The sequence below is a fragment of the Dermochelys coriacea genome, chromosome 3, assembly GCF_009764565.3.
Source record: "Dermochelys coriacea isolate rDerCor1 chromosome 3, rDerCor1.pri.v4, whole genome shotgun sequence".
Lineage (NCBI taxonomy): Eukaryota > Metazoa > Chordata > Testudines > Dermochelyidae > Dermochelys > Dermochelys coriacea.
This window is the reverse complement of record NC_050070.1, coordinates 36,696,753-36,723,167: the sequence shown is the minus strand read 5'-3', so window position 1 is coordinate 36,723,167 and position 26,415 is coordinate 36,696,753. Positions and strand designations below refer to the sequence as shown.

The 26,415-nt window shown below is 39.8% G+C and overlaps 1 long non-coding RNA gene across 1 annotated transcript; it reads right to left on the bottom strand.

The window, feature by feature from the left end:
• Positions 1-1,474: 1,474 nt before the first annotated feature.
• Positions 1,475-10,653, bottom strand: LOC119853666. The gene is made up of 3 exons (XR_005292171.2): positions 10,430-10,653; positions 9,976-10,116; positions 1,475-3,727 (listed from the first exon to the last, which is right to left on the bottom strand). It is a non-coding gene; the product is annotated as an uncharacterized LOC119853666 (long non-coding RNA).
• Positions 10,654-26,415: the final 15,762 nt, after the last annotated feature.

Sequence of the window (26,415 nt, the reverse complement as noted above, 5' to 3'; positions counted from 1 at the left end):
GCCTGTAGCTCACGAAAGCTTATGCTCTAATAAATTTGTTAATCTCTAAGGTGCCACAAGTACTCCTTTTCTTTTTGTGAATACAGACTAACACGGCTGCTACTCTGATACTTAACTAGGGACATCTTAAACCATGATTTTGGATGTTGATTGCAGTAAAATAAAAAAATAGAATCTCTGACCACATTTTTCAGATGGGAAAATGGAAGCACAGAACAATTAAGTGGCTTTCTTAATAAAGGAGACACTATTGTCTAGATTCAGTAATTAGACATAGGACTAGAAATAGAAAATTGAATATTTCCAAAATCTGAAATTTTTCAGTGAAAAAGAGGGAGACATTTTCCATGAAAAGGTTTTTCATTTTTTTGACCAGTTCTATCTAGAAGTCAACAAACTAGGGTTGTAACCCAGGTTATGACACTGACTTTCTATGTGAACTTTGTTTCACCACCTGTAAAGTGGTGTGTAAATATACTCTCTACTAAGTAGCATTTCTATAATGAAGTGTGCAAAGCGTTAATATCAGTAGCAGAGTCAAGACTAGAATTTCCAGCCCTTTGACTCCTACTGCTGTAACTAGCCCACCTGCTTTTATGGTATGAGCAGTGTGAGAGTGTGGGGGGGATGTTAAGTAGGGGACAACCCTTTCTCCATTCTGGTGTTTCAGAAGCTACAAGAGTGAGTTGTTACATGAACTGGATTGTGTCATGTTTTTTAATTCTCACAAGAGAAATATTTCACAAATTATGCCCAACTTTACTCAACATTTGTCCCTCTCATCCTGTACAGTGGCAAAGGCTTCCTGTTTTGTGGGTTAAAACCCAGACTGCTTCCGGTCATGGTCTGCATTAAACCACAGATATCATATGGGTGGTTAAAGAATCAGCGTAATATCACGAGTTCCATTTTGTTTTTCCCTGTGAAAGCACAACATAATGGTATCTGCCTTTACAATGGTGAATGGAGGTCAAATCAACTTGTTTTCCATGAATATACTATATACGGATCTATTATGGTTAAAAATGGGAATTTTCTTTATCACATAAATGTATGGGCTGCTATTAAATGCACTTGTCTCTGTACATGACAAACCTAGGAGGCAAATTCCCTTCTTGAGCCAGGTGCACAGCATGTGGCTGTCAGCTGGGTAAAGCAAAAAGCATGCATATGTATGTTGGTGGGTATAGGGGAAAAGGAGAATGGATGAAAGTTGGGCTGACACAAAGGAGAAGCATGAAACGAAGAGACAGATGATACAAGAGAAAAGGGACAGATGCAAGAGTACACTAAATAGGAAAAAAACTGCCTGTTTCAGAGTGTGAGAGAGAGGAATGGTCTAAAAACAAAGCAACGGAACAAAACAAGGTGGTAGGGGGGAAGATTAGAAAGGTCCTTTCTTAGGACAGGAAGAAAAATTGTAAATATTTTGTTCTCTTAAATGAGTTCTCTTTTAGTATATCTTTTTCTCTTTGGTTTGTGGATGAAATTTAGACTAGCTGAAAGCTGACTTTGGAAAAAGTCCAAGCAGAAGATATACTAACAAGATATACTAACATTCAGAATATGAATCAAAATCCTTCTGATGTTACTCATCACTACTAGGCTATCCTTCATCTTTAGCAAGGTCACTGTGTACAGTGTGTCTCATTTCAACAAAGTTAAATAAATATCGGTACACAGTAATTGGAAATGGACAAAGAAATATCCAACAGTGAACATACAGTGATTATTCAGCATTTCTCAGTTTGCTTGAAGGAGTGGGGTTAGACTTCCAGCGGAATAGGAGAAGTAGAGAATAAGTCTAGTTGGATGAACTTGTTTATCCTTTTCAAAAATATTACACATGGTTATCCACCTTTGGTAAGAACACGTCGTTATTCACATTTGTAAATAGACAGGATCCTCCATTATGGCACTTAGAGCAACTTCAAGGAAAGCTAAAGAATGTTATTTTCGACTTGATACTGAGTCATCAGAAGTCCCTGTCTGTACCCCAACACTGTAGAACTTGAAAATCCATCCCCATTTCTCCATAGATTCTAGTCACTTGATTGCTCTGCCCATCATCATCTTTGACACCAAATTGAATACATGTGTGAGCAACCCAATGCAGACATAATTAGCAAAACTGCCAGTGGAGTTTCAAAGTAAAGATCTCATCTCTCCTCTTTATCAGAGCTGGGTACAGCTTCTGAAGAGAAAGATCAGACATTTTTATGTTATTGGCGGGGAGGTGAAGGGGAGTATTAAATACATTAGGTGGAAAACATGCAACAAATACTGTTTGACAAGCTCAGCTAGACCTTGATCCAAGGCATATTTAAACCAATGGGAACCTTTCCATTAACTACAATGGACTTTGGAGCAAGCCCCTAGTGCAGAATGTAGCAGCCCACTTGTTAAGCTATATTTCTGAAAGGGAGTATATTACATCTGAACTCCAGAGTCTGCACTGGCTTCTAGCTATTTTCCATGTGCAATTTAATGTTCATTTTAATCCATAATGATCTAAACTGTTTAGGTCCTGGGTACCTCAGTGACCATCTTGTGAAATATCATGGAAGTTGAGATCAGCAGAAGTACTGAAATTATTTGCTTTAAAAATAATATTTTTCCCTGAATGTGTTCACTGTTGGAACTGACACATTTTGAAGTTGTTTCCACTACATTTTTACCCCAAAGTCATTTCTTAACTTTTGTTTTCTGAAAGTGAGTTTTCAGTAAGAAAATGCAATTTTCAGTAAATTTTTATATAAAAAAGTTCAAAAACATTGTAATAAATTAAAATATTTTGATGACAATTTTTAGTGAAAACTTTTGTTTGAACAAAGGGCAGGTTGTGTTCCTTTTTGAAAAAAGCTGTGTGTGAAAAATTTTGATTAGCTAATTCTAAGTCTAGCAGAGCCTGTATTTGCTGACCTTCAATTCATTTTACTTCTTCTCCCTGGTTTCTCTTGGGAGCAGAGTACAAAGGACTATGTAAATTGGATTAGGTAAAGGAGGAATTCAATTTTATATCCACTAGGAAGAAAGAGGTCAGCAACTGTGAGAGTTTCCATCTTGGGGTCTATCTACTTGGAAAGAGGTGCCCAGAATTTTTTACCATACTACTGATGACAGATTAGGATGTAGGATAATCTGGGAGAGTGGAAGAATACCCATTCAACTGCACAACAAAAATCTACAGCCATATAACAGAATTTTATATTGTTTGACACATACCAGACATTTGGAGAACTAAATTTCAACTCCATGTAGCTGAACTATGAGCTCATACAATGAAGTAAGATGATTATCCTGCTCTTCCAAATGAAAAAAATTAATCCCTATATGCATACAGAATGGAGAATTTACTGGGAGAATAGTCACTGGTGGGCATTGGAAGAGTCAAAGAGTCTAGGAAGCAGGGAGTGGATACAACAACTCTGTTCAAAGCGGTGCATTAGACCATTCAGCCAATTGAGCAATCAGAGAGTTAAAAGGGCAGGAGTAGAGGGACAATACATAGCTAGATCCAAATTGCAAGTATGTTTCTAGGCATTGCCATATCCGAGGAGATGTTGTCATGGAAGTGCCACACTGAGGTGAAAGTTATATTTTCCATGGGTACTGCTAGTCACTTATTCAGGAATAGAGTCACATCTCCTTGTTTGGTGTACTCCGCCATGCAAGTTATTTATTTTCATTCGGTTCTGAATCCCATCAACTTTAGGCTGGCTCAGACCTATAGGCAAAAAAAAAACAACAAAACAAAACAAGAAAAAAACCCATAGGCAACTAGAACTGTATGTTTCTCCTTAGTTTCTTCTTTCCCACATTACCAATCAGCCCTCCCTCACCCCAGTGCCCCAAATGAACTGCTGGCTCCTTATACTCCTTCCTTTTCTCCCTCCCCAATGATTAACTCTTCCCCTCCTCACAACAGCAACTAAACTCTACCCCCAAACTGGCAGCAACTCACATTCCCTCCTTTGCGGCATTCCCTTCCTTGCCTCCCAGCTGATGGACAATAGCACTTTCTCCCTACCCTTACACTTCAAGTGCCAGATCGCCTCAATCCAAAATAATCTCCATCCCCTACACACAAATATCCCAAGTGCCAGGATCTTGCTTCTCTCCTGCTTTGAGACAAGGTCAAATTTTTGTTAGCTAATCCCTTTGGATCCTATGACAACTCTCAGTTTAATCTGAATAAAGCTTTTATGGTTGTTATTTAAATCTTCATTTCCTTTACTAGGGAAATAAATTGGAAATACAGGTGTAATCTTTTACATTCTTTCATTCAAAGAATTTACTGAAGTTATAAAACAATTACTTACAAGGACAAAGACAAAACCACCAAATAGAAAATCTTCCCCACCCCCCAGCACACACACAAAGCCAAGAGAAATGTTATTTGAACTCTGTTTCCTCAATAGATCTCTAAAGCTTTTCCTCCATCCCCTTCTTCATCTGTTTGGGCATTCTTCAAGTCAGCAGTTCTTAGAGATATCTGCCAACCTGTAAATACCAGCTAGCTCTTCCTTCAAGGCCCATTCTTTATTCAGAAAGAATATTATGTACTTATTGAAAACAAACAAAAATCGTGAAAGCCTTCCGGGGGGGGGGAGACACACATTGTCCACTGTTCAATTTCTACCCCCAAAAGCAGGTCAATCTGCATCTACAGGTCTCTACATTTTCTTTAACATTTCGCTTCTGCCTTTCCCTATAAAGGAAACACACTTGCAGATCTCTAGGACTTCACTGAAGTTGCCTGTACTGTAGATGCAGAGAAGAGAAAGAGCCAGCCTAGAAAGAAAAATGATTTCAGGGGCAAAGCACAGAGAAAGCGACTGAAGTTCTTGCCTCAAATTCATGCTCTACAGCATATGACCCAAAACATATAATTTACAAATCATTAAGTACAGCACCTGATTTCTCATTTCACTGTCCCAAAGCAAATATTGTTCATGGCCCAATGGAGACAGTTTTACACTTGTTTGGATGTTAGCATATCATCTTTACAACATCAGCAAAACCATTCTGGCAAAAGAAGGTTTGCCCACTTCTGTCCTTTTGGCTTGTTTGATATAAGTGGTATGTAGCTGTCATGCCTCCTTTCAGAACAACCATGATTTCCCTGTTTAGCCCTCTCTCCAGACTGATGATCCCTCACAGACACTCACTATACGCTGGCTTCTCATACTTCTCCCCCCCACCACACCTACCCACTGCCAGCCCCTCACACAGCACCTGTCTGTCCTCCCACTCCTAGCTCCACTCCCACACAAAAATTTCCAGCCCATCCATGTCTCCTTCCACTGCCACATCAACTGCCTGCCTCGCATACACTTCCACTCCGGCTCCCTTATGCACCAGCTGCCCATCCCTTCAAGCTCCTTCCCCCAGCATCTGTCACTGCCTGCTTCTTCTGCTGAATTGTAAAAGTTAACAGAATTTGAACTGTTGTTGTTGAGGAAACTCTGACTGAGCAGCTGTCCATTTTGAAAAAATGTAAATGTTTCAACTGGCTGATTTTAAAACTTTGTTTTTTAATAAATTAAAGGAAATTGTGAAACAAAGAGTCATTTTGAACCAACATCAAAACACTTGCTTAAAAAATATTGAAACAAAATGTTTCAATTTTTGACTTTTTTTTTGACTGAAACAGTTCAGAAAAAAAAAAAGACATGAATGCGCAAAACATTTCAGTGTCACCAAACCTGCATTTTTTGCCAAAAAACATTGTGTGCAATAAATTTTGCCCTGCTGTGTGTGTGAAATGGAATGGAAACATCTAGTTATTTCCAGAGCCAATACAGTCATCATATCATACTACCCCATTGTGCTACATTTTTACACAACATTGTTTTGCAATTTTTTAAGCTTTTTGACTGGTACTATTTTTGTATCCCTCTGCCTTTAAAGCAAAGTTGTCTGATTCACCATATATAGGCCTTCAAGTGATAGAAAAATCAGCAATATGAACTATACTCTAAAATAGCTTTTCTGTATATCAGGTTGGGGTAATATTAAGTTCTGAAACTTTCTGAACCACTATGGCTAGGTAATTAGAACATCTGGATTTCCGGCTTTTATGTGTGCCCTGATCCAATGGAGCATTTAAGCATTCACCACCTTCAAAAAGGACTACTCACATGCTTAACATTAAGTAAATATTCAAGTGGTCGCCAGGGTCAGGGCCAAAGGTAAAATGGGTTTCAATTATCATAGACTGCACATCACACCATAAAACTGTTACGAGTCCAGGACTGAATACTGTCAGTCCTGGGCCTACAAAGAATATAATTCTGAGGAGTAAAAAGAAGTTTCCCTGGGTCTGGTCATTCCTTCCACCAGGAGGCTTGTCCACCAAGCAAGCTACCTCAGTCTCTGGGCTACAATCAGGTTTCTCTCACATCTGGAGAAGCCAAGCTCTGCTCTCCTTTCTAGTCAACCCTACAGTGGGCTGGGTCTGCTCTTTTTAAATCCTGTCACCATGCCTGACATCTGCTGCAGCTGTGGTACTGCCACTTGGATCCACAGCAGTGCCCCAGTCAAAAAAAAAAGAGTATTGGACCACCCCCAAAGGCAGCAGAAGCTTGCTTGGAATGTGGGGCTGAGTTGCATACTGGAGCAGTGGGAGTCCCTGGGGGAGAACAAAGGTGAGCAGAGGGAAGATAGTGGCAGTGGAGGATCTAGAGGAGGCCCAGGAGGGGACTCAGAATGAGCCTGTCCTGCCCTGCCTCTTTACTTGTGGTCAGCAAGGGCACTCTGCAGTCCCAGTATCCTTAGTATCCAGCCCCCAACATTGCCCAGCTTTGGCTCCAGCCAAGGCTCTTGGTGGTCTGGCCCTATGCTCCCCTGCACAATGCCAGCTGAAGCATCCCCAGCTCCCTCCATGCTGACCCAGTGCCAAGTACTTCCTGCGTGGGCCCAGGACCTACCAGCTTCGAAGGCATTCTGCAGCCATAGACTGAAAGGGGCCACCTGGTCCAGGACGAGTTCCCCTCACCAGGCACTGGGGCCCCACTTGTCCCACACTCAGAGTCTTGGACGTGGCTAGAGTTAGCAGAAGCATCAGAATACTATTCCAGCTCTCATGAAGAGCACTGGAACCATATTCCAGAGCACTGTGGCATGAAGTGAGTGCTGACCCCCATGCTCTCATTAACCCCCTCCTTGTCAGCATGAGGCATGTCTGTCCCAGCACATACAGATATAATTACATCAGTATAGTTACTGTGTATAGTATAATGAATTTAAAACTCGGGAGTTATACTAGTATAACTTCCCCTTGTTCTAGAATAAAAGTGGCTTTTTTCAAGATTCCAGAGTTTCATAAACTAAACTGGACAAAAAATTACTCTGACACCAGAATAAGAGTGTTCACATGGCTATATTACTGGTATAACTCTAGCATTTTAAATTCATGTCCTACCTTATACCAGTATAACTTCTACACATAGACAAGCCCTGAGTGGATGTAATTTACACAAAGAGGATGCAGTGCTGCCAACTTTTATGAGTCTTGCAAATATCTGTTGTGTACTTTAAGCCTTAGGTCCAGGAGACAAGTGAAGGAGAGAATCTCAGCTTTTTAAAAAGAGTTTTCTAGTACAACTGGATGGAAGTGTCTCACCAAAATTCTTTCTGGATGGAAACGTGGGCTTTCAACAAAATCAAATATTTTGGGTGATGTAGTCTGACCTGGGAGCTTGGCCTATAGAAAGTGGGAGCATGAGGCATCTGAACTACACTTCTTGTGAGGCACCGCAGTGGCATATCCAAATTGAAATATTTCAGTTTGGGACCATGGGTTTTCCATGCAACATCCCTGGCATAAATATAAAGGGAAGGGTAAACACCTTTAAATCCCTCCTGGCCAGAGGAAAAACCTTTCACCTGTAAAGGGTTAAGAAGCTAAGACAACCTTGTTGGCACCTGACCAAAATGACCAATGAGGAGACAAGATACTTTCAAAGTTGGAGGGGGGGGGAGGGGGGGAGACAAAGGGTTCTCTCTCTCGGTCTGTGTGTTGCTTTTGCCAGGACCGGAGCAGGAATGCAGATCAGAACTCCTGTAAAAAGTCAATATGCAATCTAGTTAGATATGTGTTAGATTCTTATTTCTTTAAATGGTTGAGAAAATAAGCTGTGCTGAATGGAATGGATATTCCTGTTTGTATCTTTTTGTAACTTAAGGTTTTGCCTAGAGGGATTCTCTATTTTTTTAATCTAATTACTTTTAAGGTATTTACCATCCCGATTTTACAGAGGTGATTCTTTTTACTTCTATTAAAATTCTTCTTTTAAGAAACTGAATGGTTTTTCATTATTCTTAAGATCCAAGGGTTTGGGTCTGTGTTCGCCTATGCAAATTGGTGAGGATTTTTATCAAGCCTTCCCCAGGAAAGGGGGTGTAGAGCTTGGGGGAATTTTGGAGGGAAAGACGTTTCCAACTGGGCTCTTTCTCTGTTATATTTGTTAGACGCTTGGTGGTGGCAGCAATAAAATCCAGGGACAAAAGGTAAAATAGCTTGTACCTTGGGGAAGTTTTAACCTAAGCTGGTAAAAATAAGCTTAGGGGTTTTTTCATGCAGGTCCCCACATCTGTACCCTAGAGTTCAGAGTGGGGAAGGAACTTTGACAATCCCTCTTCCCTTTTTCTGACCAGTTGTACTTTCTAGTCCTTATGGTTGTGTGGCGAGAGCTTGAAATAAAACCAAATGCACCCAGAAGACTGAAAAACAAAAAAAAAAAATTCAGAAGACAAATAAAAAGAACACCAACGTTATTTATTATTTTTTAAGTCTCATGATTTTTGGTGGTCTGGCTTATAATTTTTCAATGCATGTGATAGGGAACATGGCTGCCCACCTGTTTTCTGGGCAGCCAGATGTAGATACTGAAGAAACATCAAAGGGTGCAGGAGTGCGGGGCATGTTTTGTTTATTCCTTTCACAAGATCAAGACACTTTGTAATTTTATCTTGAATGTTTTGCTATTTTCTACTAAAACTAGAGAAAGATTCAGATCTGAAGTGAAAACAACTTTTCATAAATGTTCACCTGGCAGAAAGCATAGTATTTTTGTGTGTGTGTGTGTGTGTGTGTGCGCGCACACTTTATTACAATGGAGAATTTCAATGTTTTTTGCCAGGAAGAGCTGGGGGGACATTACAAATGTAGATTCCTTCCCACCATTTTGGAAGCTTAAAAGAAGCAGCTCCCACAGACCAGACACACCAGCCAGGAAGAATAATGTGATCAAGTGTTTGCTTTGCAGTACTGAATAGGAATCCTATCAGGAGGCTGCAGAGAGGCCAAAGACTCTCCAGAACTTCAAAAGGTCTGCCTAACCTGGGTGTCCGATACACAGACAGCAGGGGGGCAAGGAGCCAGGCTAGGGAATTACCAGGCCAGATACTCATCTCATATACCAGGGCAGCCAAGTGCAGATCTAGAATAGCTGGTACATGACTGAAATTGTTCAGACACATATACTGAGCTTAGACACACACAGTTCAGTGGAAAAGTTAGCTTCCAGCAGCAGGAGATACAGCCTTTCAGTTGCTCTCTGAGGGAAGTAAATAAGGAGCACAAAGAACCCTGGGCTTATTGCTGCTAGAATGGGCCCTAGGGGAATTAGGTGAGAGGAATAAGTAGATTCTATCATTCAAGGACCAGCAGTGCTTTAGGAGGGAGTGAAACACCCTTCAACTTGTCAGTAAGATCCATTTTCCCACACAGTGAAGAGAATTGAAAGTTTCCATGCTGTATTCAGACCTAGTGATCTGATTAGTCTCACTCTTCAGCCTGAATTACAACACCCCTGGAAAGCTACATATGTCTTTACATTACTGGCCTTCAAAAATCATACAAAATAACTCCTTGAGATAAGTTACTTTCTAGCAGCAGGATTACACAAAGAATAATCATAATGGTAGGAAAACTGAGAGTAGGTGACCATTGTTTCACAGAAGGCTTACCTTTCCAGCATTAGGATTCAGAATGCCTCAGTTTACCCTCTAGGCTGCAGATTCCTGCTGGTAGGGTACACCAGGCCTCAGTTTCCCATCTGTTATTTTGATGTGGTTTAGCCATGCAGAAAAACCATAGAGTCCTCCCCTCTGGAGTAATGACATCCAACAACATTTTTTTTTAAAAAAAAAGTAAGTCATCCTTCCACTTCCCTGGCCTAAGCAGTCTTTACCAAGGGCACACCTTCATCTGCCCCTTTGGTGCAAGGGAATGAGTAAGGCTTCCTAACCCTCTCCAGCAGCTCTGCTTGAGACCCCTAAATAAGAGCAGGTTTACATGCTAGCCTTCAGGCCCACACCACTTCCCATCCCCGGCCATTTTCTACAGAACTAAGTCTTCAGCCCTCAGTGCAGGGCTCACAAATAGTGCAGTACAGGGCTTTCATTCCTCTGAACAACTTACCCTAAGGTTCTTTCCTCTGCAGGACTCATCCACAGCCTTTCATAGGCCACCTCCTTCTTCTAACCTTTTTCAGCCAGAAGAACCCTTCAAGTCTTCCTTTTACTGGGAGAGTTCCAACAGCTGCTGCCATTTCCTTTTGGTGCCTTCCCCACAATGAGTCTCTCAGCCAACAACTGCTGCTTAGCAATCTCCCTGACTACGCTGAAGGGAGTTCTTTTATAGTCCTGTTTCCTTTCTCACCAGGTCTTGCTGTTGCCTGCAATCACATGCTCCCTTCCAGGAACAATTCCCAGAATTCTCTTGATTCTGGACTAAGACAAGACAGTTTGTGTGGCCTTAAAGGGGCTAGGCTACTCTGTTACACACCAGAACACATTTTTTCAATGGGATTTACCATCATAATAATTTCAAATATCCATATGTCTCTTTTAATCTGAAAAGCACTTTATAGACATCAGTCCCAACCCCCATAACACTGTGTGAAGTTCATAAGTATTGCAATTTCCATTCAACAAATGGCAAAACTTTAGGTGACAGTTTAAGTAACTTGCCCAAGGCCACTGACTGTGTTTGTGTTAGAGCCTCGGTTGTAACTCAAGAGTTCCCAGTGTTGTGCAACAACCACCAGGCCATCACTATTTCAGAAAAAAATTGAAGTTATAACATGAGCTTTAGAGAACTACCTGACATAAGTGGAGTAAATGTGTTAACTATACAAAGAACAGGAGTATTTGTGGCACCTTAGAGACTAACAAATTTATTTGAGCATAAGCTTTCATGGGCTACAGCCCACTTCATTGGATGCATAGAATGGAACATATAGTAAGAAGATTATATATATATAATATATATAATCATATACACATACAGAGAACATGAAAAAGTGGAGTAAGAGGCTAATAAATTAAGATGAGCTATTATCAGCAGGAGACAATGGATCATGTGGTGAGTCCTGGATGGAAGCTGGAGGCATGTAGGTAAGTATAGCGGTCAGTAGGTTTCTGGTATAGGGTGGTGTTTATGTGACCATCTCTTATTAGCACAGTAGTGTCCAGGAAATGGACTGCTTGTGTGGATTGATCTAGGCTGAGGTTGATGGTGGGATAGAAATTGTTGAAATCATAGTGGAATTCCTCAAGGGCTTCTTTTCCATGGTAGGAGAACACCTCAACCTCTCTGGTCACTTAGTAACAGATTTAAAGGTGGCAATTTTGTAACAGAAAAGCTTCAAAAACAGACTCCAATGAGAAACTGTTGAGCTTGAATTAATATGCAAACTAGATACCATTAACTTGGGTTTGAATAGAGATGGGGAGTGGCTGGGTCATTACACATATTGAATCTATTTCTTCATGTTAAGTATCCTCACACCATCTTGTCAACTGTCTAAATGGGCCACCTTGATTATCACTACAAAAGCTTTTTTTCTTCTGCTGATAATAGCTCATCATAATTAATTAGCCTCTTACTCCACTTTTTCATGTTCTTTGTATGTCTATATATCTTACTATATGTTCCATTCTATGCATCCAATGAAGTGGGCTGTAGCCCACGAAAGCTTATGCTCCAATAAATTTGTTAGTCTCTAAGGTGCCACAAGTAGTCCTGTTCTTTTTGCGGATATAGACTAACACAGCTGCTACTCTGAAACCTGTGTTAACTATGGCACCCTCTGCTAAGCCACCAGTCTGGGTATAAATAAGAAGTAATTTTATGTTGTTTTTGCATTCTGGGAAAAAATCCTTCTTACTTCCCTATAGGTCACAGAATCATCAGACAGATCCATGAGCAGCTTAAGAAATAATTTTTGTTCCTATAGACAGTAGTTTGAATTTCTGTTTTCAGTGTAAAGGCCTGATCCAAAACACAGTGAAGTCCATGAGACTCCTTCCTCCAATGAGCATTGGATTAGGCTCTGATTTAGGATACCTTCCATCTTGATGTAAATATTCATTGTGCCAGACAGATAGTGACAAAAACTTTACAGCTTGGTGGTTAGGGCACTCACCTTGGGAAGTACTTGGGTTCTATTTACTGCTCCAGTGACTATTTATACAACATGGAATAGCTGCAACAGGAGAGGCTAACAGAAAGCTACCCCAGAATATTTAATAGTCTGGTGGTTAGGTCACTTACTGGAGAGGGGAAAAAGCTGTAGTCAAGTCCCTGTTCCTGAGCTTGGCTATTAGGTATGGGGGGCACCACCACCTGATTACTACCTAAATGTTGGAGTTACTTTCCTAAGTCCCTTGGTGAATCTAGCCTGAAAAACTAAGCTATTGTCTGGAAAATGTTGAAATGAATTGTTTCTATATTTCTGAAGTTTTTTTAATGAAACAATTCACCAATATCGACACACATTCGATAAATGTTTTGGACAACCCATATCTATGGCAGGAATCCCCCAGAAACAGAGTGTGCAATTCAGCTGGAAGCTCTGAGAGACTGCATGCAAGAGTAGAAACTCCTGTATCAATTTACAACATGCCAGGGGAGGGGAGTGAGGAGAAGAAACTCAGCTCAGACCTCCTTCATTTTTGGGGGTGAATGGGGCCTTGTGCAATGTTAAATTAATATGTTATCTGAACTCCTCACTCTGATTGCAGCCTGACCTTTGTTCAGGAGGTGGAGAGAGTTCTTTTCATTCTCCCCCCCCCCATTCCCATTGCCCATGCACTGACCTGCTACAACCTGACCCTCAAAACATGAAGACCTAAAGGTTAGAACCTGTTCCACATTATTAGCTCATTAAGAACCACATACAACTATGATGCTACATAGATAACAACAGTAAAATTTTATACAAGTTGCAATTTTGTTAATTTTGCTATATTAGGCTAATGCTTATTCTGATGATCAGTATGTTTATTCCTGACATGATGAACCTCTCATGCCTGCAAGATGCCTAAATAAAAAATATAAACCAACTGCAGCTAGCCATGCCTCCTCTGGGTTTTCTTTGAGTATTTGTAGTGTTGGAAGTTTATGAGGGCTTACCTACTCAGAATGCAAATCAGGTACCATGTTCAGATAACATATAGCCTAAATTAGTTAAGTATGCAGCTCCACACATATAGCTCTTTGGCTTAAATATTTAACATGCCCTTAGCTCAGGCTACGTTTTTCAGTACTTAGGAAAAAACACATCAAAATCTTCACTACAAAAGGGAGAGACAAATTAGAGCTTTTCACAATAAGTTATTATCACATATATTAGCAATTACAAAGGATGGTGAAAGAATCAGTCCTTCAATTTTGAAATCTTTGGTTGCTTGAAAATTAATAAAATACTTTCGTACCTTAACATCTGGGTTTGGCTCTAATAATTGGATTTTATTGTTTTATTCTGCATTTCTTTTAGTTTCCAACAGCTGAGATTAACGGGTATTAAATAAAGAAAACTTTGCCATTTTGTCTAGACTTTTAAATCCAATAAATCTTTGTTAGCTATTGTAAGATGGAGCAGAATTATCCAATATTATATATAGGAAAAAACAAAGCAGATAGGAGAAACTTAATGTTTAAAAGCTAGGATTTTTGTGCCTTGGTAGAATGTAAAAGGCCAAAGTCCTTAAAGGATTGTAATGAAACATTTTTAGTGGTATAATCTTCTAGACAAGAGACAGGCCATTCTTGGTGTGCTCGTAATTTTTACATAAAACTGGATCAGCATTTTCTTCAGTCTGCTAACTCATTGACATTTGACTTATTACTGTAGTTGTTCTGCCCCTCAGTGGTATCATTTTTGCAGGGGGAAATCTCTCCAGGAATTAATAGTGGCCATGCCAGCTAAAGACAGACATATTTTTTACATTTCTAGATGGAAAGCAGTAATTTATTATTAGAAAAGCCGTATAATCTACAGAAAAGAACTTGGGTTTTGAAAACAGGAGGCCTAAATTCCAGCCTTGGTTCTGCCACTGGTCTTTGACTAACATTGGGCAACTCACTTCACCTCCCTGTGCTCAGTTTCTCTATCCACTAAAATAATTATAAAAGTTAGACTATTCCTCGTTAGAGAACTCTTTCCTGCTCATCCCTCCTCTAGAGGAGAAATGTCTTCATTCCATTTCAGGCAATTTCCTTTCTCAAGGAACATTGCTTTGCATCACCTCATGTGAAAGAACAAGAAGCAGCTTTGATGTGAAATTTCTTCCTTGTGAAATTCAGAAGTGGGATGGGGGCATGTTCTGAAAATTCTCTTTTGTTGGCAGGAGAGAAGGTGAGGGGCATTTCAATCCTGAGCCTCTTCTGACATGGGCAAAAGTGATTTCATGCTCAATTGAGATTTTATTTTTAGTTCATTTGCATGAACTTTGTCCTTAGCTCATTCACTTATTGGATGTTGATAAAACAAACAGAGAGTACAAGTTATATTTTAATTCTTCATGTAACTTTTAGGACATACAACTTGGTACATGCTGAACTGTGTATGCTATTAAAATATTTACTCCCACCTCCAGTCAACCAGTGATACCAGCCTTCATTGTCCGCTTCTTATACATAGATCTGGGCAACATTTTTTCGATGAATAGTTTATTTGCTGAAACATGAATTTATGTTTGACCTTAAACTATTCAGGAATTTGACATAAATGCACTGAATATTTGTGGCCAAAAAATAAATGAGGGGGTGGGATGGTAGATTCACAAAGGAATGTAGGTGCCATTTACATGGGGGAAATGGTGGTGCCCTCCCACTCCCCCAGTGGCCCAGGGCATTCAGCAGAAATGTGGGAGATCCAGATTTGAATCCATGCTCTGGCAAAAGGAGTTAAACCCAGCTAGCTCCCCCCTCCCAACTGAGTGCCCTAACTACCAACCTGTAAAATATTCTGGGGTAGAGTTCTTTCAATATCTCTGTGCCACTTTGTATAAAATACTTGAATAGTTCTTGGGCCAAAGTGAAAATGACTTCACAGCCTGGCACAGGGCAGACCTAGGTTCCAGTTGCTGATTCAGAGCAGGGAACCAAACATACGTCTCCTAGATCCCAGTTGAGTGCCCTAACCTTGAACTAAATGTCAGACAGGCAGAGCACCACCACAGCTTTCTCCCCTGCGGTTGTGAATTAGCCCTTTGAAAAGGTATGGTACCTAGCACAATGGGGTTCTGGTCCATGACAGGGCCTCTGCCACAATACACATTATAAAAACGGCAAGATCAAGATGCTATACTTGCAGGACAGAATAATATTAAAAACAGATGGATAGAATTTAGAAAATAATAAAAAATATTCTGCAGATAATGTTACAAATTTGGGGAAAATATTTTGCCCAGCTCTATGGATGAACAGCAGCTGTTTTACATTTATTGTTTAATAAGAACCTCCAGTTTTTGGAGGGATGTTTAGGAAATTGTTTTGCTCAGCTCTAACTGTGACACTAACTAATATAATTACTCTTGGTTAAACATTTTATGGCAACATGCCTAGTTTTCAGGCTAAGTGCTGCTTATGCAAACCATCAACTCTCATAATTGCATACAATGTAGCTAACTAATTTGGTAGCAAATCAACAGGTAAAATGGTATTTCCCTTGTTATAATGATACAGAAAACTAGTGCAAATCAATAGCTTGCCACGGGCAGTTTACCCCCTTCTGCTTTCAGGAACTGACGGATTGGAGATCAGTGGTAGGAGGTCAGTGACTCAGCTCTCCATCCCAAGAAAGAGAGAACAAAGCCTATTAATAGAACATTACTAGGACAGCAAAAAAGCACTGTTTCTGCTGGTTCCCCCAACTCTAAAATAATTTAAACTTTATAATTTAATCCACCTCTAATCAAATGGAAATACACAGTAAAAGTAGCTGATCCAAAAGTGTGTGTCAAGAGGGTGTATATGGTAGGGGATAATTTCAACATTCAGATAATATCTGGATTTGATTTGGTCTCTTTCCTCCCCTCAGTCTTACCAACTAAATTCAGTTCCTGCTTTCACTTCAGACTCATCTTTAAGAAATATTAATTATCAATGAAAAAATCAGATTCAGTAAATAGGCTGAAGTGGTATTGCAGTCTGATCATTTGAGTGCATGGATGACACATAGCTATAGGCCCACAACTATACAGATGTTTCTCAGATAGGGAAGTCCCTCCACTGTGCTTGATATGGGAACCTGATTTGCTGAACACTGTGATGCTGGTAAAAACAAGAGCCAGCTCTTGTCAAAGCTCTAGGCATTAACTAAACATTGACAAACTCATAGCTAGAAACCAAACCAGCTCACCTGTGTGTTTTTTTCAAAATTCTTCTTAGTCTTATAAGAACATACTTAGTGTTTAGACCAGGGACCAGCAACCTTTGGCATGCGGCCCATCAGGGAAATCCTGACGGGCCGGGATGGTTTGTTTACCTGCAGCATCTGCAGGTTTTGCCGATTGCAGCTCCCACTGTCCGCAGTTGCTGAGGGAAGTGGCAGCCAGCACATCCCTTGGCCTGTGCCACTTCCCGCAGCCCCCATTGGCCTGGAACGGGGGACGGCGACCAGCAGGAGCTGCAATTGGCCAAACCTGCGGACGCTGCAGGTAAACAAACCATCCCGGCCCGTCAGCAGATTTCCCTTACAGCCTTATGCCAAAGGTTGCTGATCCCTGGTTTAGACTCTATGAAATGCTTGTAAATTGTTGCATTCATTAATCTCACTTGTAATGTCTGTATTCCATGCTATAAGGAAATATGTAAGTTTTGTTTTATAACTTTGAAAATGTTTGCTTTGAACTTGTGAACGCAGGCAAGGGGATCATCCTTCGATGCCCAATCAGGAAGCCTGTGAAGATTAAATGGGCCACTAAGGGCCATTCACTTTGTACCATGACATTCCTATCATACCTTGGAACGGCTACATGCAAGGGAGTTCATCTCAGGGACTGGGAAGCTAATGGTAAAAGATAAAACCACATAACAAGAAAAAAATTTAATCTCTTTGGTATTTGAACTCTCACAGGGCCAGAGACATTAAACTAAGGCAGAGATCCCCAGGGTTACCCCTTGCCCTGAAAGACATTTTGAATTGACAGATTACTACATCTGTCATATTTAGGAACCATAGATGGCAACTCGTGTATATGTATTTGCTTGCTTTAACCTGTAAATAACTCTCTTGACTCTTTCCTAATTAATAAACCTTTAGTTTATTACAGGATTGGCTATAAGCATTGTCTTTGGTGTGAGAGCTGAGATACAAATTGATCTGGGGTAAGTGACTGGTCTCTTGGGACTGGGAACAACTGGAACATTTTATGATTTTTGGTGTAAATGACCATGTATCACTAAGCCCAGTTTGCCAGGGTAGCAAGATAGACTGGAGAGCCTAGGGGTATTGTCTGTCTCCATGGTAAGACTGTTATAGTGATCCCAGAGTTCACATTTGTTATTGGGTCGGTGAAATCAAATTGTAGAACATACCACCAGTTTGGGGTGTCTGCCCTATTTTTGACAGTCTGCCTTGAGGTACACTAATGGTTGTGAGCCACTCCAGACAGCATGACAAACACCTTTCCAGTCATTTGTCAATAATTGCATTAAGATTGCAGATACTTCATGGGAAGGACCTTGTCTTTATTCTTGTGATCAGTGCCTGCATGTTGGTGCTATTCAAATATAATAGTAACTGTCTCCAGGTTTTGCTCCCCAGCTCTTATTAACTATTATTCTCAGATCTGTATGGCCTAAAGAAATATGGCTGCTTTATTTCCTTACCCCTCTGCTACTGCAATGCACCCATACACTCCTCTCAGCCTACCCCACCTGGCATATTCTTACTCCTGAGGAAGTCTCACCACCAAACACAGAGTAATTTCATTTGCATTAAGTTGTATTTTTTTACTTTAAAAGCTCCTCTTCCTTTTCTTCCTCCTCCCCCTTCAGAAACAGCAGTGCTGATTGGGAAGCAGAGCCATTTCTGCCAAGTTAGCTTTTAAATAACATTCAATGGAAAGGGAGGAAAAGCCTACCCAACTTTTATTTGTAAAAAGGGAATATTGTAAAATAAATATAATACACACAAAAAACTCAACCTGATGCAGTGTTAAAGTTAATTAAATCCCATGGCCTAGGTGAAGTGTGGCGTTAAGCCTAAGGTTATTTCTTTTCATTGTGCTTTTTATTAAAATATGGTTTCATCTTTATATGAATTTAAGTTGTTTGTCAAATACAATGCAAACTGGAGTTTTCTTCAAACCTGGTTTGTTCTGTAGACTTCACTGAGATTTAAAAATCAATTCAAATTTGAAGACGATATGAACTATACTATAACTTAGCTATGTAAAATTGCATAAGAAAACCCTGCTTGTGGTATTTGACAAACTTGTAGTGACAAAAAGAAAAGCCATATTTTCAACTATGAACACAAGGGGGAGTAGACGAATGTAGAACTGTCGTCCTTAAGTAAACATTACCTGACTTTTTGAAGGCTTGGTTTTGCAACCTTAATGCTGCTTTAATGTTAGGTGTTGGTCTTGTTTGTCTGGATTGTTCTTGTGGGGTCTGAAGCTTCCTGAAGGTACCCAGGGCTATCAGGCCTCTCACTACCACCGGCCCTTAGTGGGAGGAAGCCTGGTCTGTGCCTGCCAGGGGGTCAGCTCCCCATTTCCACCTGCCATGAGCAACATAAACACTCCCCTCTCAGCCTCACAGGCCCCAATGTCTTTCTACAGGTTAGTGATGGGCAAACTCCAACTCTCAAGCTTTCAAAGTGTCTCCCTGGAGTGTCCAGTGACAATCCACAGGGCACTCAGTGTTCATATATCCACTGCTTTCTAAGAAACAGTTCATCTCAGCTTACCAGTTCCACTTCACTTTATCACTCTTAGAAGTGTTTATAGTGAAATCATATATCTGTTTATTTAACAAAACAGATTCAAGTGATAGTAAATAGAATTATTGGAAACAAATGGTTACACATTCTAGAGGCTTGATTTAATTAACTGACTCTATCATGTCTTGTAGAGTAACTCTCTCCTCCTTCTTCTTTTCCCTCTCCCCACCACCCCACCCCAAAGCCTTGCAGCGCTTTATAGCCACCTTTGGCTGTGACTCTCCTTTTATGACAGACTTGTTTCCTAGGTCAAGGATTCAGTATTTCCTTACACTCCAAGATATACCAGTCCCATCCTTTGTCTTTATTCAATAATGGGACACTCCCTCCTATTTGTTACATCTGGTAGATTTTTCTCTCCTGTAGAAATCCTTATTTCACAATCTCCTATTCAGCTTGTGACTCAGCATGCGAACGGCCATCCATGGTGAGGCACACAATACACAAATTGCCAGACAGGAAAATAGATGTCATTTACTTTCTGGTGATCTGCCTGAAGTCCAAGACCTTAGGAACATATTTTTTTCTGTATAGCTATAACACTCCTTAAATATTATCCGCACACACATTTCACAATGAGTGTCAACCAGAGAGGGCTGCTGGCTTTCAGTAGAGACCTTACATGCCACCTTTCAGTGTACTATTATACACATGTCTGACTCAGGTGATTCCTACAAACCCCTGTGAACCCATTGAGCCCTCTGTCTGTTGGCATTAAGGGTCCCTTGGTCAAAGGAAAGAAAGTTTAAAAAAAGAGAAAACAAAAATTGCCAGTGAAGCACATGAACCTTTGCTCATTGCCTCCATAACCCAGCCACCTTTGAGGATTTTTTGAATATTTAGCTCAGGCCTTGACTAAGGCCTCCCAAATCCAGCTGCCCAGTCAAAGCTGAAATCACTTCAGCCTCAGAGGTTATATATTTATCAAAAGCTGAAGTTGCTTCATAACACTTTCAACCAGTCTAACTTTCTGTAAGTTGATAGTTAGAAACAACAAGACATTCATGACTTTAAAATTACCAGGTCCATTTTCTTCTTATTTGGCTGGCTGCTTAGATCTCAATGAAACATACCCACACACTTCATGCTCTGCTCATTGTAAGATTCTGTTTGGGTCCCTTTGGCACTTGTCAGCTGAGACCAACCGTGGAAAATTTTATTTAAAAGGTATGAGTTTAAAAAAGCCACAACTGAAATACAACCACAATGTGAGCAGCCCCTAAAACAGCCACATTTCAGGGGCTTAACACCACTAACTTCTCTGTGCAGACACATTAATGCTACTGAAAAGCTAGCCCTTGGTGGTTGGCCATATCCTGGTCTGGCAGACAACTTAACCTTCAGTCTTGGGGTTTTGTGCCCAGAAAAGGATTATCTCATAAACAAAGAATACCCTCAAGTTTTGTTCCTTAATCAATTGAAAATCATAAATTCAAGAACAAAAATTCAGTCACATTATAGGTCTGATCTTGCCACAAAAAGAGGATAGGTACCTCAAAAGACCTATAAGCCCCTCACCAGACCTACACCAAATATACAAAGAATTCTTAAACCTTTTACTTCATTCAAAATTTAATTATATTCAGACAAAAGGGGAGGCTGATATTCTTAATGTTCAACAGCTGGAGAACTAAAAGAGACTAGAAACTTTGTTCAATTAGAAAAGCAGGATTTTTTGAAGTGCGTACACTTCATCTTTCTCTGTCATGTTTTTACAGCTCAGTCTGATTGCCTAGGTCTATTTTGTATTGAAATACTTCAATAGGGGAAAAAATTATCAAACATGTAAACATTGATCAGAAAGGAGCCAAATATTATGGTGATGGGCACAGTATGAAATCCTAAATAAACAGAGGAAAAATGTGATTGTCTGCACTGACTGGATGGGACAGCATGGGAACTATAACAGCTGTATGCTTTCCCAGCATTAGGTAATCTGGTCATGCCTCAGTTTCCCCACAGTGCATCAGTTTCCTTCTGAATATATTTGTCTGCATAACACAGTACTCTTTTCAAATCATGAATCCTCCACTCCAAGGCCTGGTCTACCTTTAAAACTTAAGTCAACATAGCTATGGTGCTCAGAGCTCTGAAAATTCCACAACCCTGAGTGCTATAGCTAGGCCAACCTAACCCCAATGTAGACACAGCTAGGTCAATGGAAGAATGCTTCCATCAGCATAGCTACTGTCTCTCTCAGGGATATCCTGTTACTATAGTGATAGCCTACAGTGAGGGCAGGGGGTTTTCTGTCTATGATAAAGTAACACTTTGCCAAAACTTTGCTGCCATTAATGTGGTTTTCCAATTCTTCTTTTTTACATAGAATCACTGAGATACTTAAAATGATGTTATTGCTGACAGAACACAGGGGTAACATGTTGTGCTTGAAGTTCTGAGGTGGTAACACAGAAGCCTGTAATGACTCGAAGCCTTTTTTACTGGGAAAACTCAGGGGCAGGATGACATGAAACAAAATGACACAAATTGTCTAAAGAGCAACAAAAATTGTGTAAACTGAAGCTTACATATGCATAATGTATAGGTTACCTAAACCCCACATGCTTGATGTGCTAAAAGCTTATTGGAGAAAAGTTAAGTAACAGAATGTGGCAATGTATAAAAATCCAAGTGCACAAGATCTAAATAGGCAAAAACTGGACCAGAAACAGAAGGAATGGGACTGAAGAACCAACCAGAAGAAGTGACAACCATCATGAAGTATAGAACTTCCCAGTGCCCCAGCATGTGGTAACTTGGGCCCTCTACCTATTTCATCTTGTGTCTGGATGCTGGAAGCTGGAGTGGACAGACTTATTTCTCAGGTGGTGGATCCAAAACTAAACCACATCTTCAGGCCGCAGATAGAGAAAGCAGTTCATGAGTTCCTGGCTGCACAAAAGAAAAAGGAAACTGTGCCAGCTCTCCCACCAGAGCCTGAGAATCAGGATCCTCCTGCTCCATCCCAAGATGGCTCTGTGTTCCTGGTACTAAAAACAGCTGCAGTTGCAAAATATAAGTTTGGTTAGATGTCTGACATAAATATGTTCAAATACTGTGAGTGACAATATTGTCTGAAATTGTATAAATAATGGCAAAAATTATTTAAGCCTGCATTGGGTGGATGTGCGACTCAGCTTCCCACTTTACAACACAACCCTGCACTCAACAGACTTTTAGCCTACTCCATTTCTCTTATCCCACACCAAATACACTTTTTCCATAGCTCTAAACCTTACCCTTCATACCTAGGTTCGTGACCTTGTTGATGCAGGATCGAAATCAATAGCTTTCCTGCGCTAACAAGTAATTTATGAGCTTGCTGAAACCTTGTTATGGGTTGAGTGAAAACGTCATTGAGGTTGATGGGTGTGAATACATCTGTCAGTTAATATAACTGTAAAATATATTAATCCTAAATCCCCACCTAAGACAAAAGGGTTGTGTTTGGGCAGAAGGGCTTTTGACTGGGTAATGATTGATTTAGAAAAGGGTGTGCCTGTGAAGGAGAGAGAAAGTGCAAAACAGAACCAGAGAGGGACAGAAACAGAGGTTTGGAAGAAATCCAAGTGGAAACCTGTAAATGTCACTAGCTTCTTCCAGGGCTACTCCAAGGCTTTTGTGTCTGGTGCTGGCTAAAGCGGCTTGGTAAGTGTAAGCCAAGACACTATCCCATTTTTGGTTCCTCTTGTATTCAGAGAAGCAGAACTTTGTAAATTCCTTGTAAATAAACAAGATTGCATTAAAAAAAAAAGAGACTCCATCAACATCCCCTAGACCCCAAACTTTAACTAGCTGCTTGGGTCAAAAAAGGCTAACGATACCTTCATCTCCTCCCTCTTCAGATCTCAAACAATTTGCTGCTTTTTGTGGTTCCTCCTTCTTTCTCAACTCTCTTAATAAAAAGCTTCCACTCAGATCATGTCTTGCCTTAATCTTGCCAGAGTAAGCAAAAATAACTTGATTTATAAAGTCCTGACTTCCCAGCATCCCTTGCTGCCAGCCTGTATTTTGAGTTGAAATCAGAAACCGGCTATGCTGGCCCTGTAAGCATCCATTAAGAGTGTTCCTTGCTACAGAGACTCAGACCTGCTCTGAGAGCCGGAAATGTATATGTGGGTCATTGCTAAATTAAAAAAAAAAAAAAGGCCTGCATTCTCAGGAGTGTCCCTATCTGTTAACCAGTTTGTTCATGCATTAATCAACCACTGAACAGGACTTCTCAGGTAGAAGCACAATATCACATTTTCTACAGAGTTTAATGAATAACCAATGCAGAGGTGAAAAACTGAGATATTGCTGTTGAGACTCTAGCACATTATCCAAAAACCACACTCTGCAGAAATTAGTTTGGAACCCAGTGATCGATAAGGGAACCCCCAGGATAAAATAAGAAATACTAGAGCCAAAATATGGAGCAACTGTGAATCTTTGCATCTTGCAAGAAGAAGTTAGCTGTTTTGCAGCTTTCTACTACCCAATGAGAGCAGACAAAAGCAGTTTTTATCAGTTTACTGCAATACGGCAAACAGACCTCCAGATGTCTGTAAAGAGAGCTCCAATGGGAATGAGTGTGACTTTTACTTTTAAAATTGCAAATATTTGTAAAACTAAATAGCCTTAGAAGCAGAATCAGTAAATGACACGGACAAAAGAAAATTGTTATTTGTTACCAGCATAGAATATAGTAAAACCAATTACAATTAAAAGTAATCTCCCTCTCTGATGCATTTTAGATGTGATATTGAGAAGGGCACTCTACTGCATATTGTAATGTATTGTCTTGTTTTAATGTGTACCATGGCCTTCTACTGGATATAATCAGAATTGCCTGACTGTTGTAAAATCTATAATGTTATCAGGAAATAGTGTTATTTGTTTTGCTCAAGTAGTAGGAATAAAAGTAAGATCTTTTGGGAGAGATGGATATCAGGCCTAGATCCCTAGATATGTTTGAGGTGACATCCTGTGTTCTGGGGAAAATGCTGAAATCAAGTATAGTAAGTATACTTTCTATATTAAAAATGAAATGGAAAGTGGAAAGGTTTATCAGCCAGAATAAGAGATAAACAGTCAGATACATGGGTCCTAATCTCATCTCCACCACTTGGGACAAATCCCATTCTGTGTGAATGAAATCCTGGTCCAACTGAAGTCAAGGAGAGTTTTTTCCATTGACTTCAACAGAGTCAGGATGTCACCCTATATCTCATATGTTCTACTTTTAATGTGGGGATATTAATTATTTACTTACTTCACCAGAGAATTAATTAAGTTTGTACAATAGTTTGAAGACACAAAGATCTACTAAAATACTATTAATTATTATTATATTACCACACAGAATTTAATATATATCTATATATCTATTAATGATTTTGAGGGCTACCACAGTAGCAGAACTAGCCAATCAAAGTGCGGCTATCTTTAGTGTAAATGTTACATTTAGAAATAACTTTTTTTATAACGTTATCTTTCCAAGATAACAGAATTCTAGTACATCAATAAAAATCATCTTTGTTGACAAGGGGAACTAGAAGACTGAAATAAGTCTCTTCCATCTTCATCTTCGTCATTGTAACTTTTGTTAGTAACTTTTGTCTTTGCTTACTGAACCTTGCTGGGTGGTTAAACATGTTACTTCCCTTTTATCTGCCATAAGAAGTACCTCTTCCAATAAGGTTACCAAGAACTATTTAGCTATCAGAATGAAGCTGGTAAACTGAACAAAAAATGGTGAGATGGGATAATTCCCTTTATAATGTGTATAGACTTTTTGTTTTCAACCTACAGTCTCTGGATACCTTTGCTACTCCTTAAAGGATCTGATCTGAAGCCTACTGAATTCAATGGAAAGTTCACCATTGACTTGATGGGCTTTGGTTCAGGCCCTGGAACAGTTTTGCACTCATTTGTAGGGCTGTTTTAAAACTTTCTGTTGAAAATGTTTTTTGATATTTATTCTGAATTCTATGGAAAACTTTGACTGGAAGTCAAAGATTGAACACCTGAAAATCAAACTGAAATTTTGGCCAAAATCCATAAAATATCAATTTGGAAATCTCATGGGAATTGTGGTTTTGGTTATGCCCTCATTCTGCTCTACAGGCTAGGTTCTCTAGACATACTACATCTTCTATGATGCACCAGGAACGTCCATGATACACCAGTGACTCAGCAAGAAGAAAGACTGTTGCTTTGTGGGAGATGTAGTCAAGCTGGGGAGACTGTCCCACAAAGGAGAATGGGGCCATGAGGCACCCAAACTACAACTCCCATGAGTCTTTGCAATGGCATTTAAAAATCAAAAGTTTTGGTTTGACAGATTTTGGCTATATCTTTTCAGTTTTCAATGTTTCACCAAAAGTTAGAAATTTCTGCGGAAAACTTTTGACAAAAATGACTTATTTTAATCAAAAGTTTCCTCCAAAATATAACCCTTATTTTCCAGTCAGCTCAACTCAGTGGCCGTTATGACACTCAAGAAAATCTCAGTGCCACGTTAATTGCTAATAGCTTCTACTCAGGAGGTATGCTGAGGGTTAAAAAGATACTTTCTGAAGCATTGGTTCACTAGGCACAAAATTTAGTCTTGTATCTCTTTGATCCTTGTCCAGTACCTATATGGAAAATCTGAAAATTCATAATATACCTTCCAGGGATCTTGGATCAGAAATGTTGTAGCTGAAATGCACTGCAGGAAAATTTGTGGAATGACATCAATTGCAGTTTCCTGTTGTCTACAGCAAGGCAGAAGTGCTACCTATTTAAGTAGAATCTTTAAAAGAACACTGAAACATTACAATAATGAGTGCAATATAAATATCTAGATAGAGATTAGAGAATTAAAATAGATTTATAGATGAGTAGATGGTCACTTCTAACCCTGATATGACCAGAAGACTACAACAGTGATTGTTAGCACAAACATAGGATATGGTCTCTGTTATGAATGTCGCTAACAAGTAAAATTAATCACTTCTGCAATAATGTGATAAATCCAGGTGAAGGCAACAACCTTTCAACATTTTGAGATACCTAGTGATTATTAGAAATTTGGCAAAAAAATGAAAGTAAATTAATGCAAAGGCATCCCCCAAGAAGACAAGACAGAGAAGCTGTAGGAAAGCCACTTTTTTGAAGGATAGTTAAAATATATAGGGAAAAG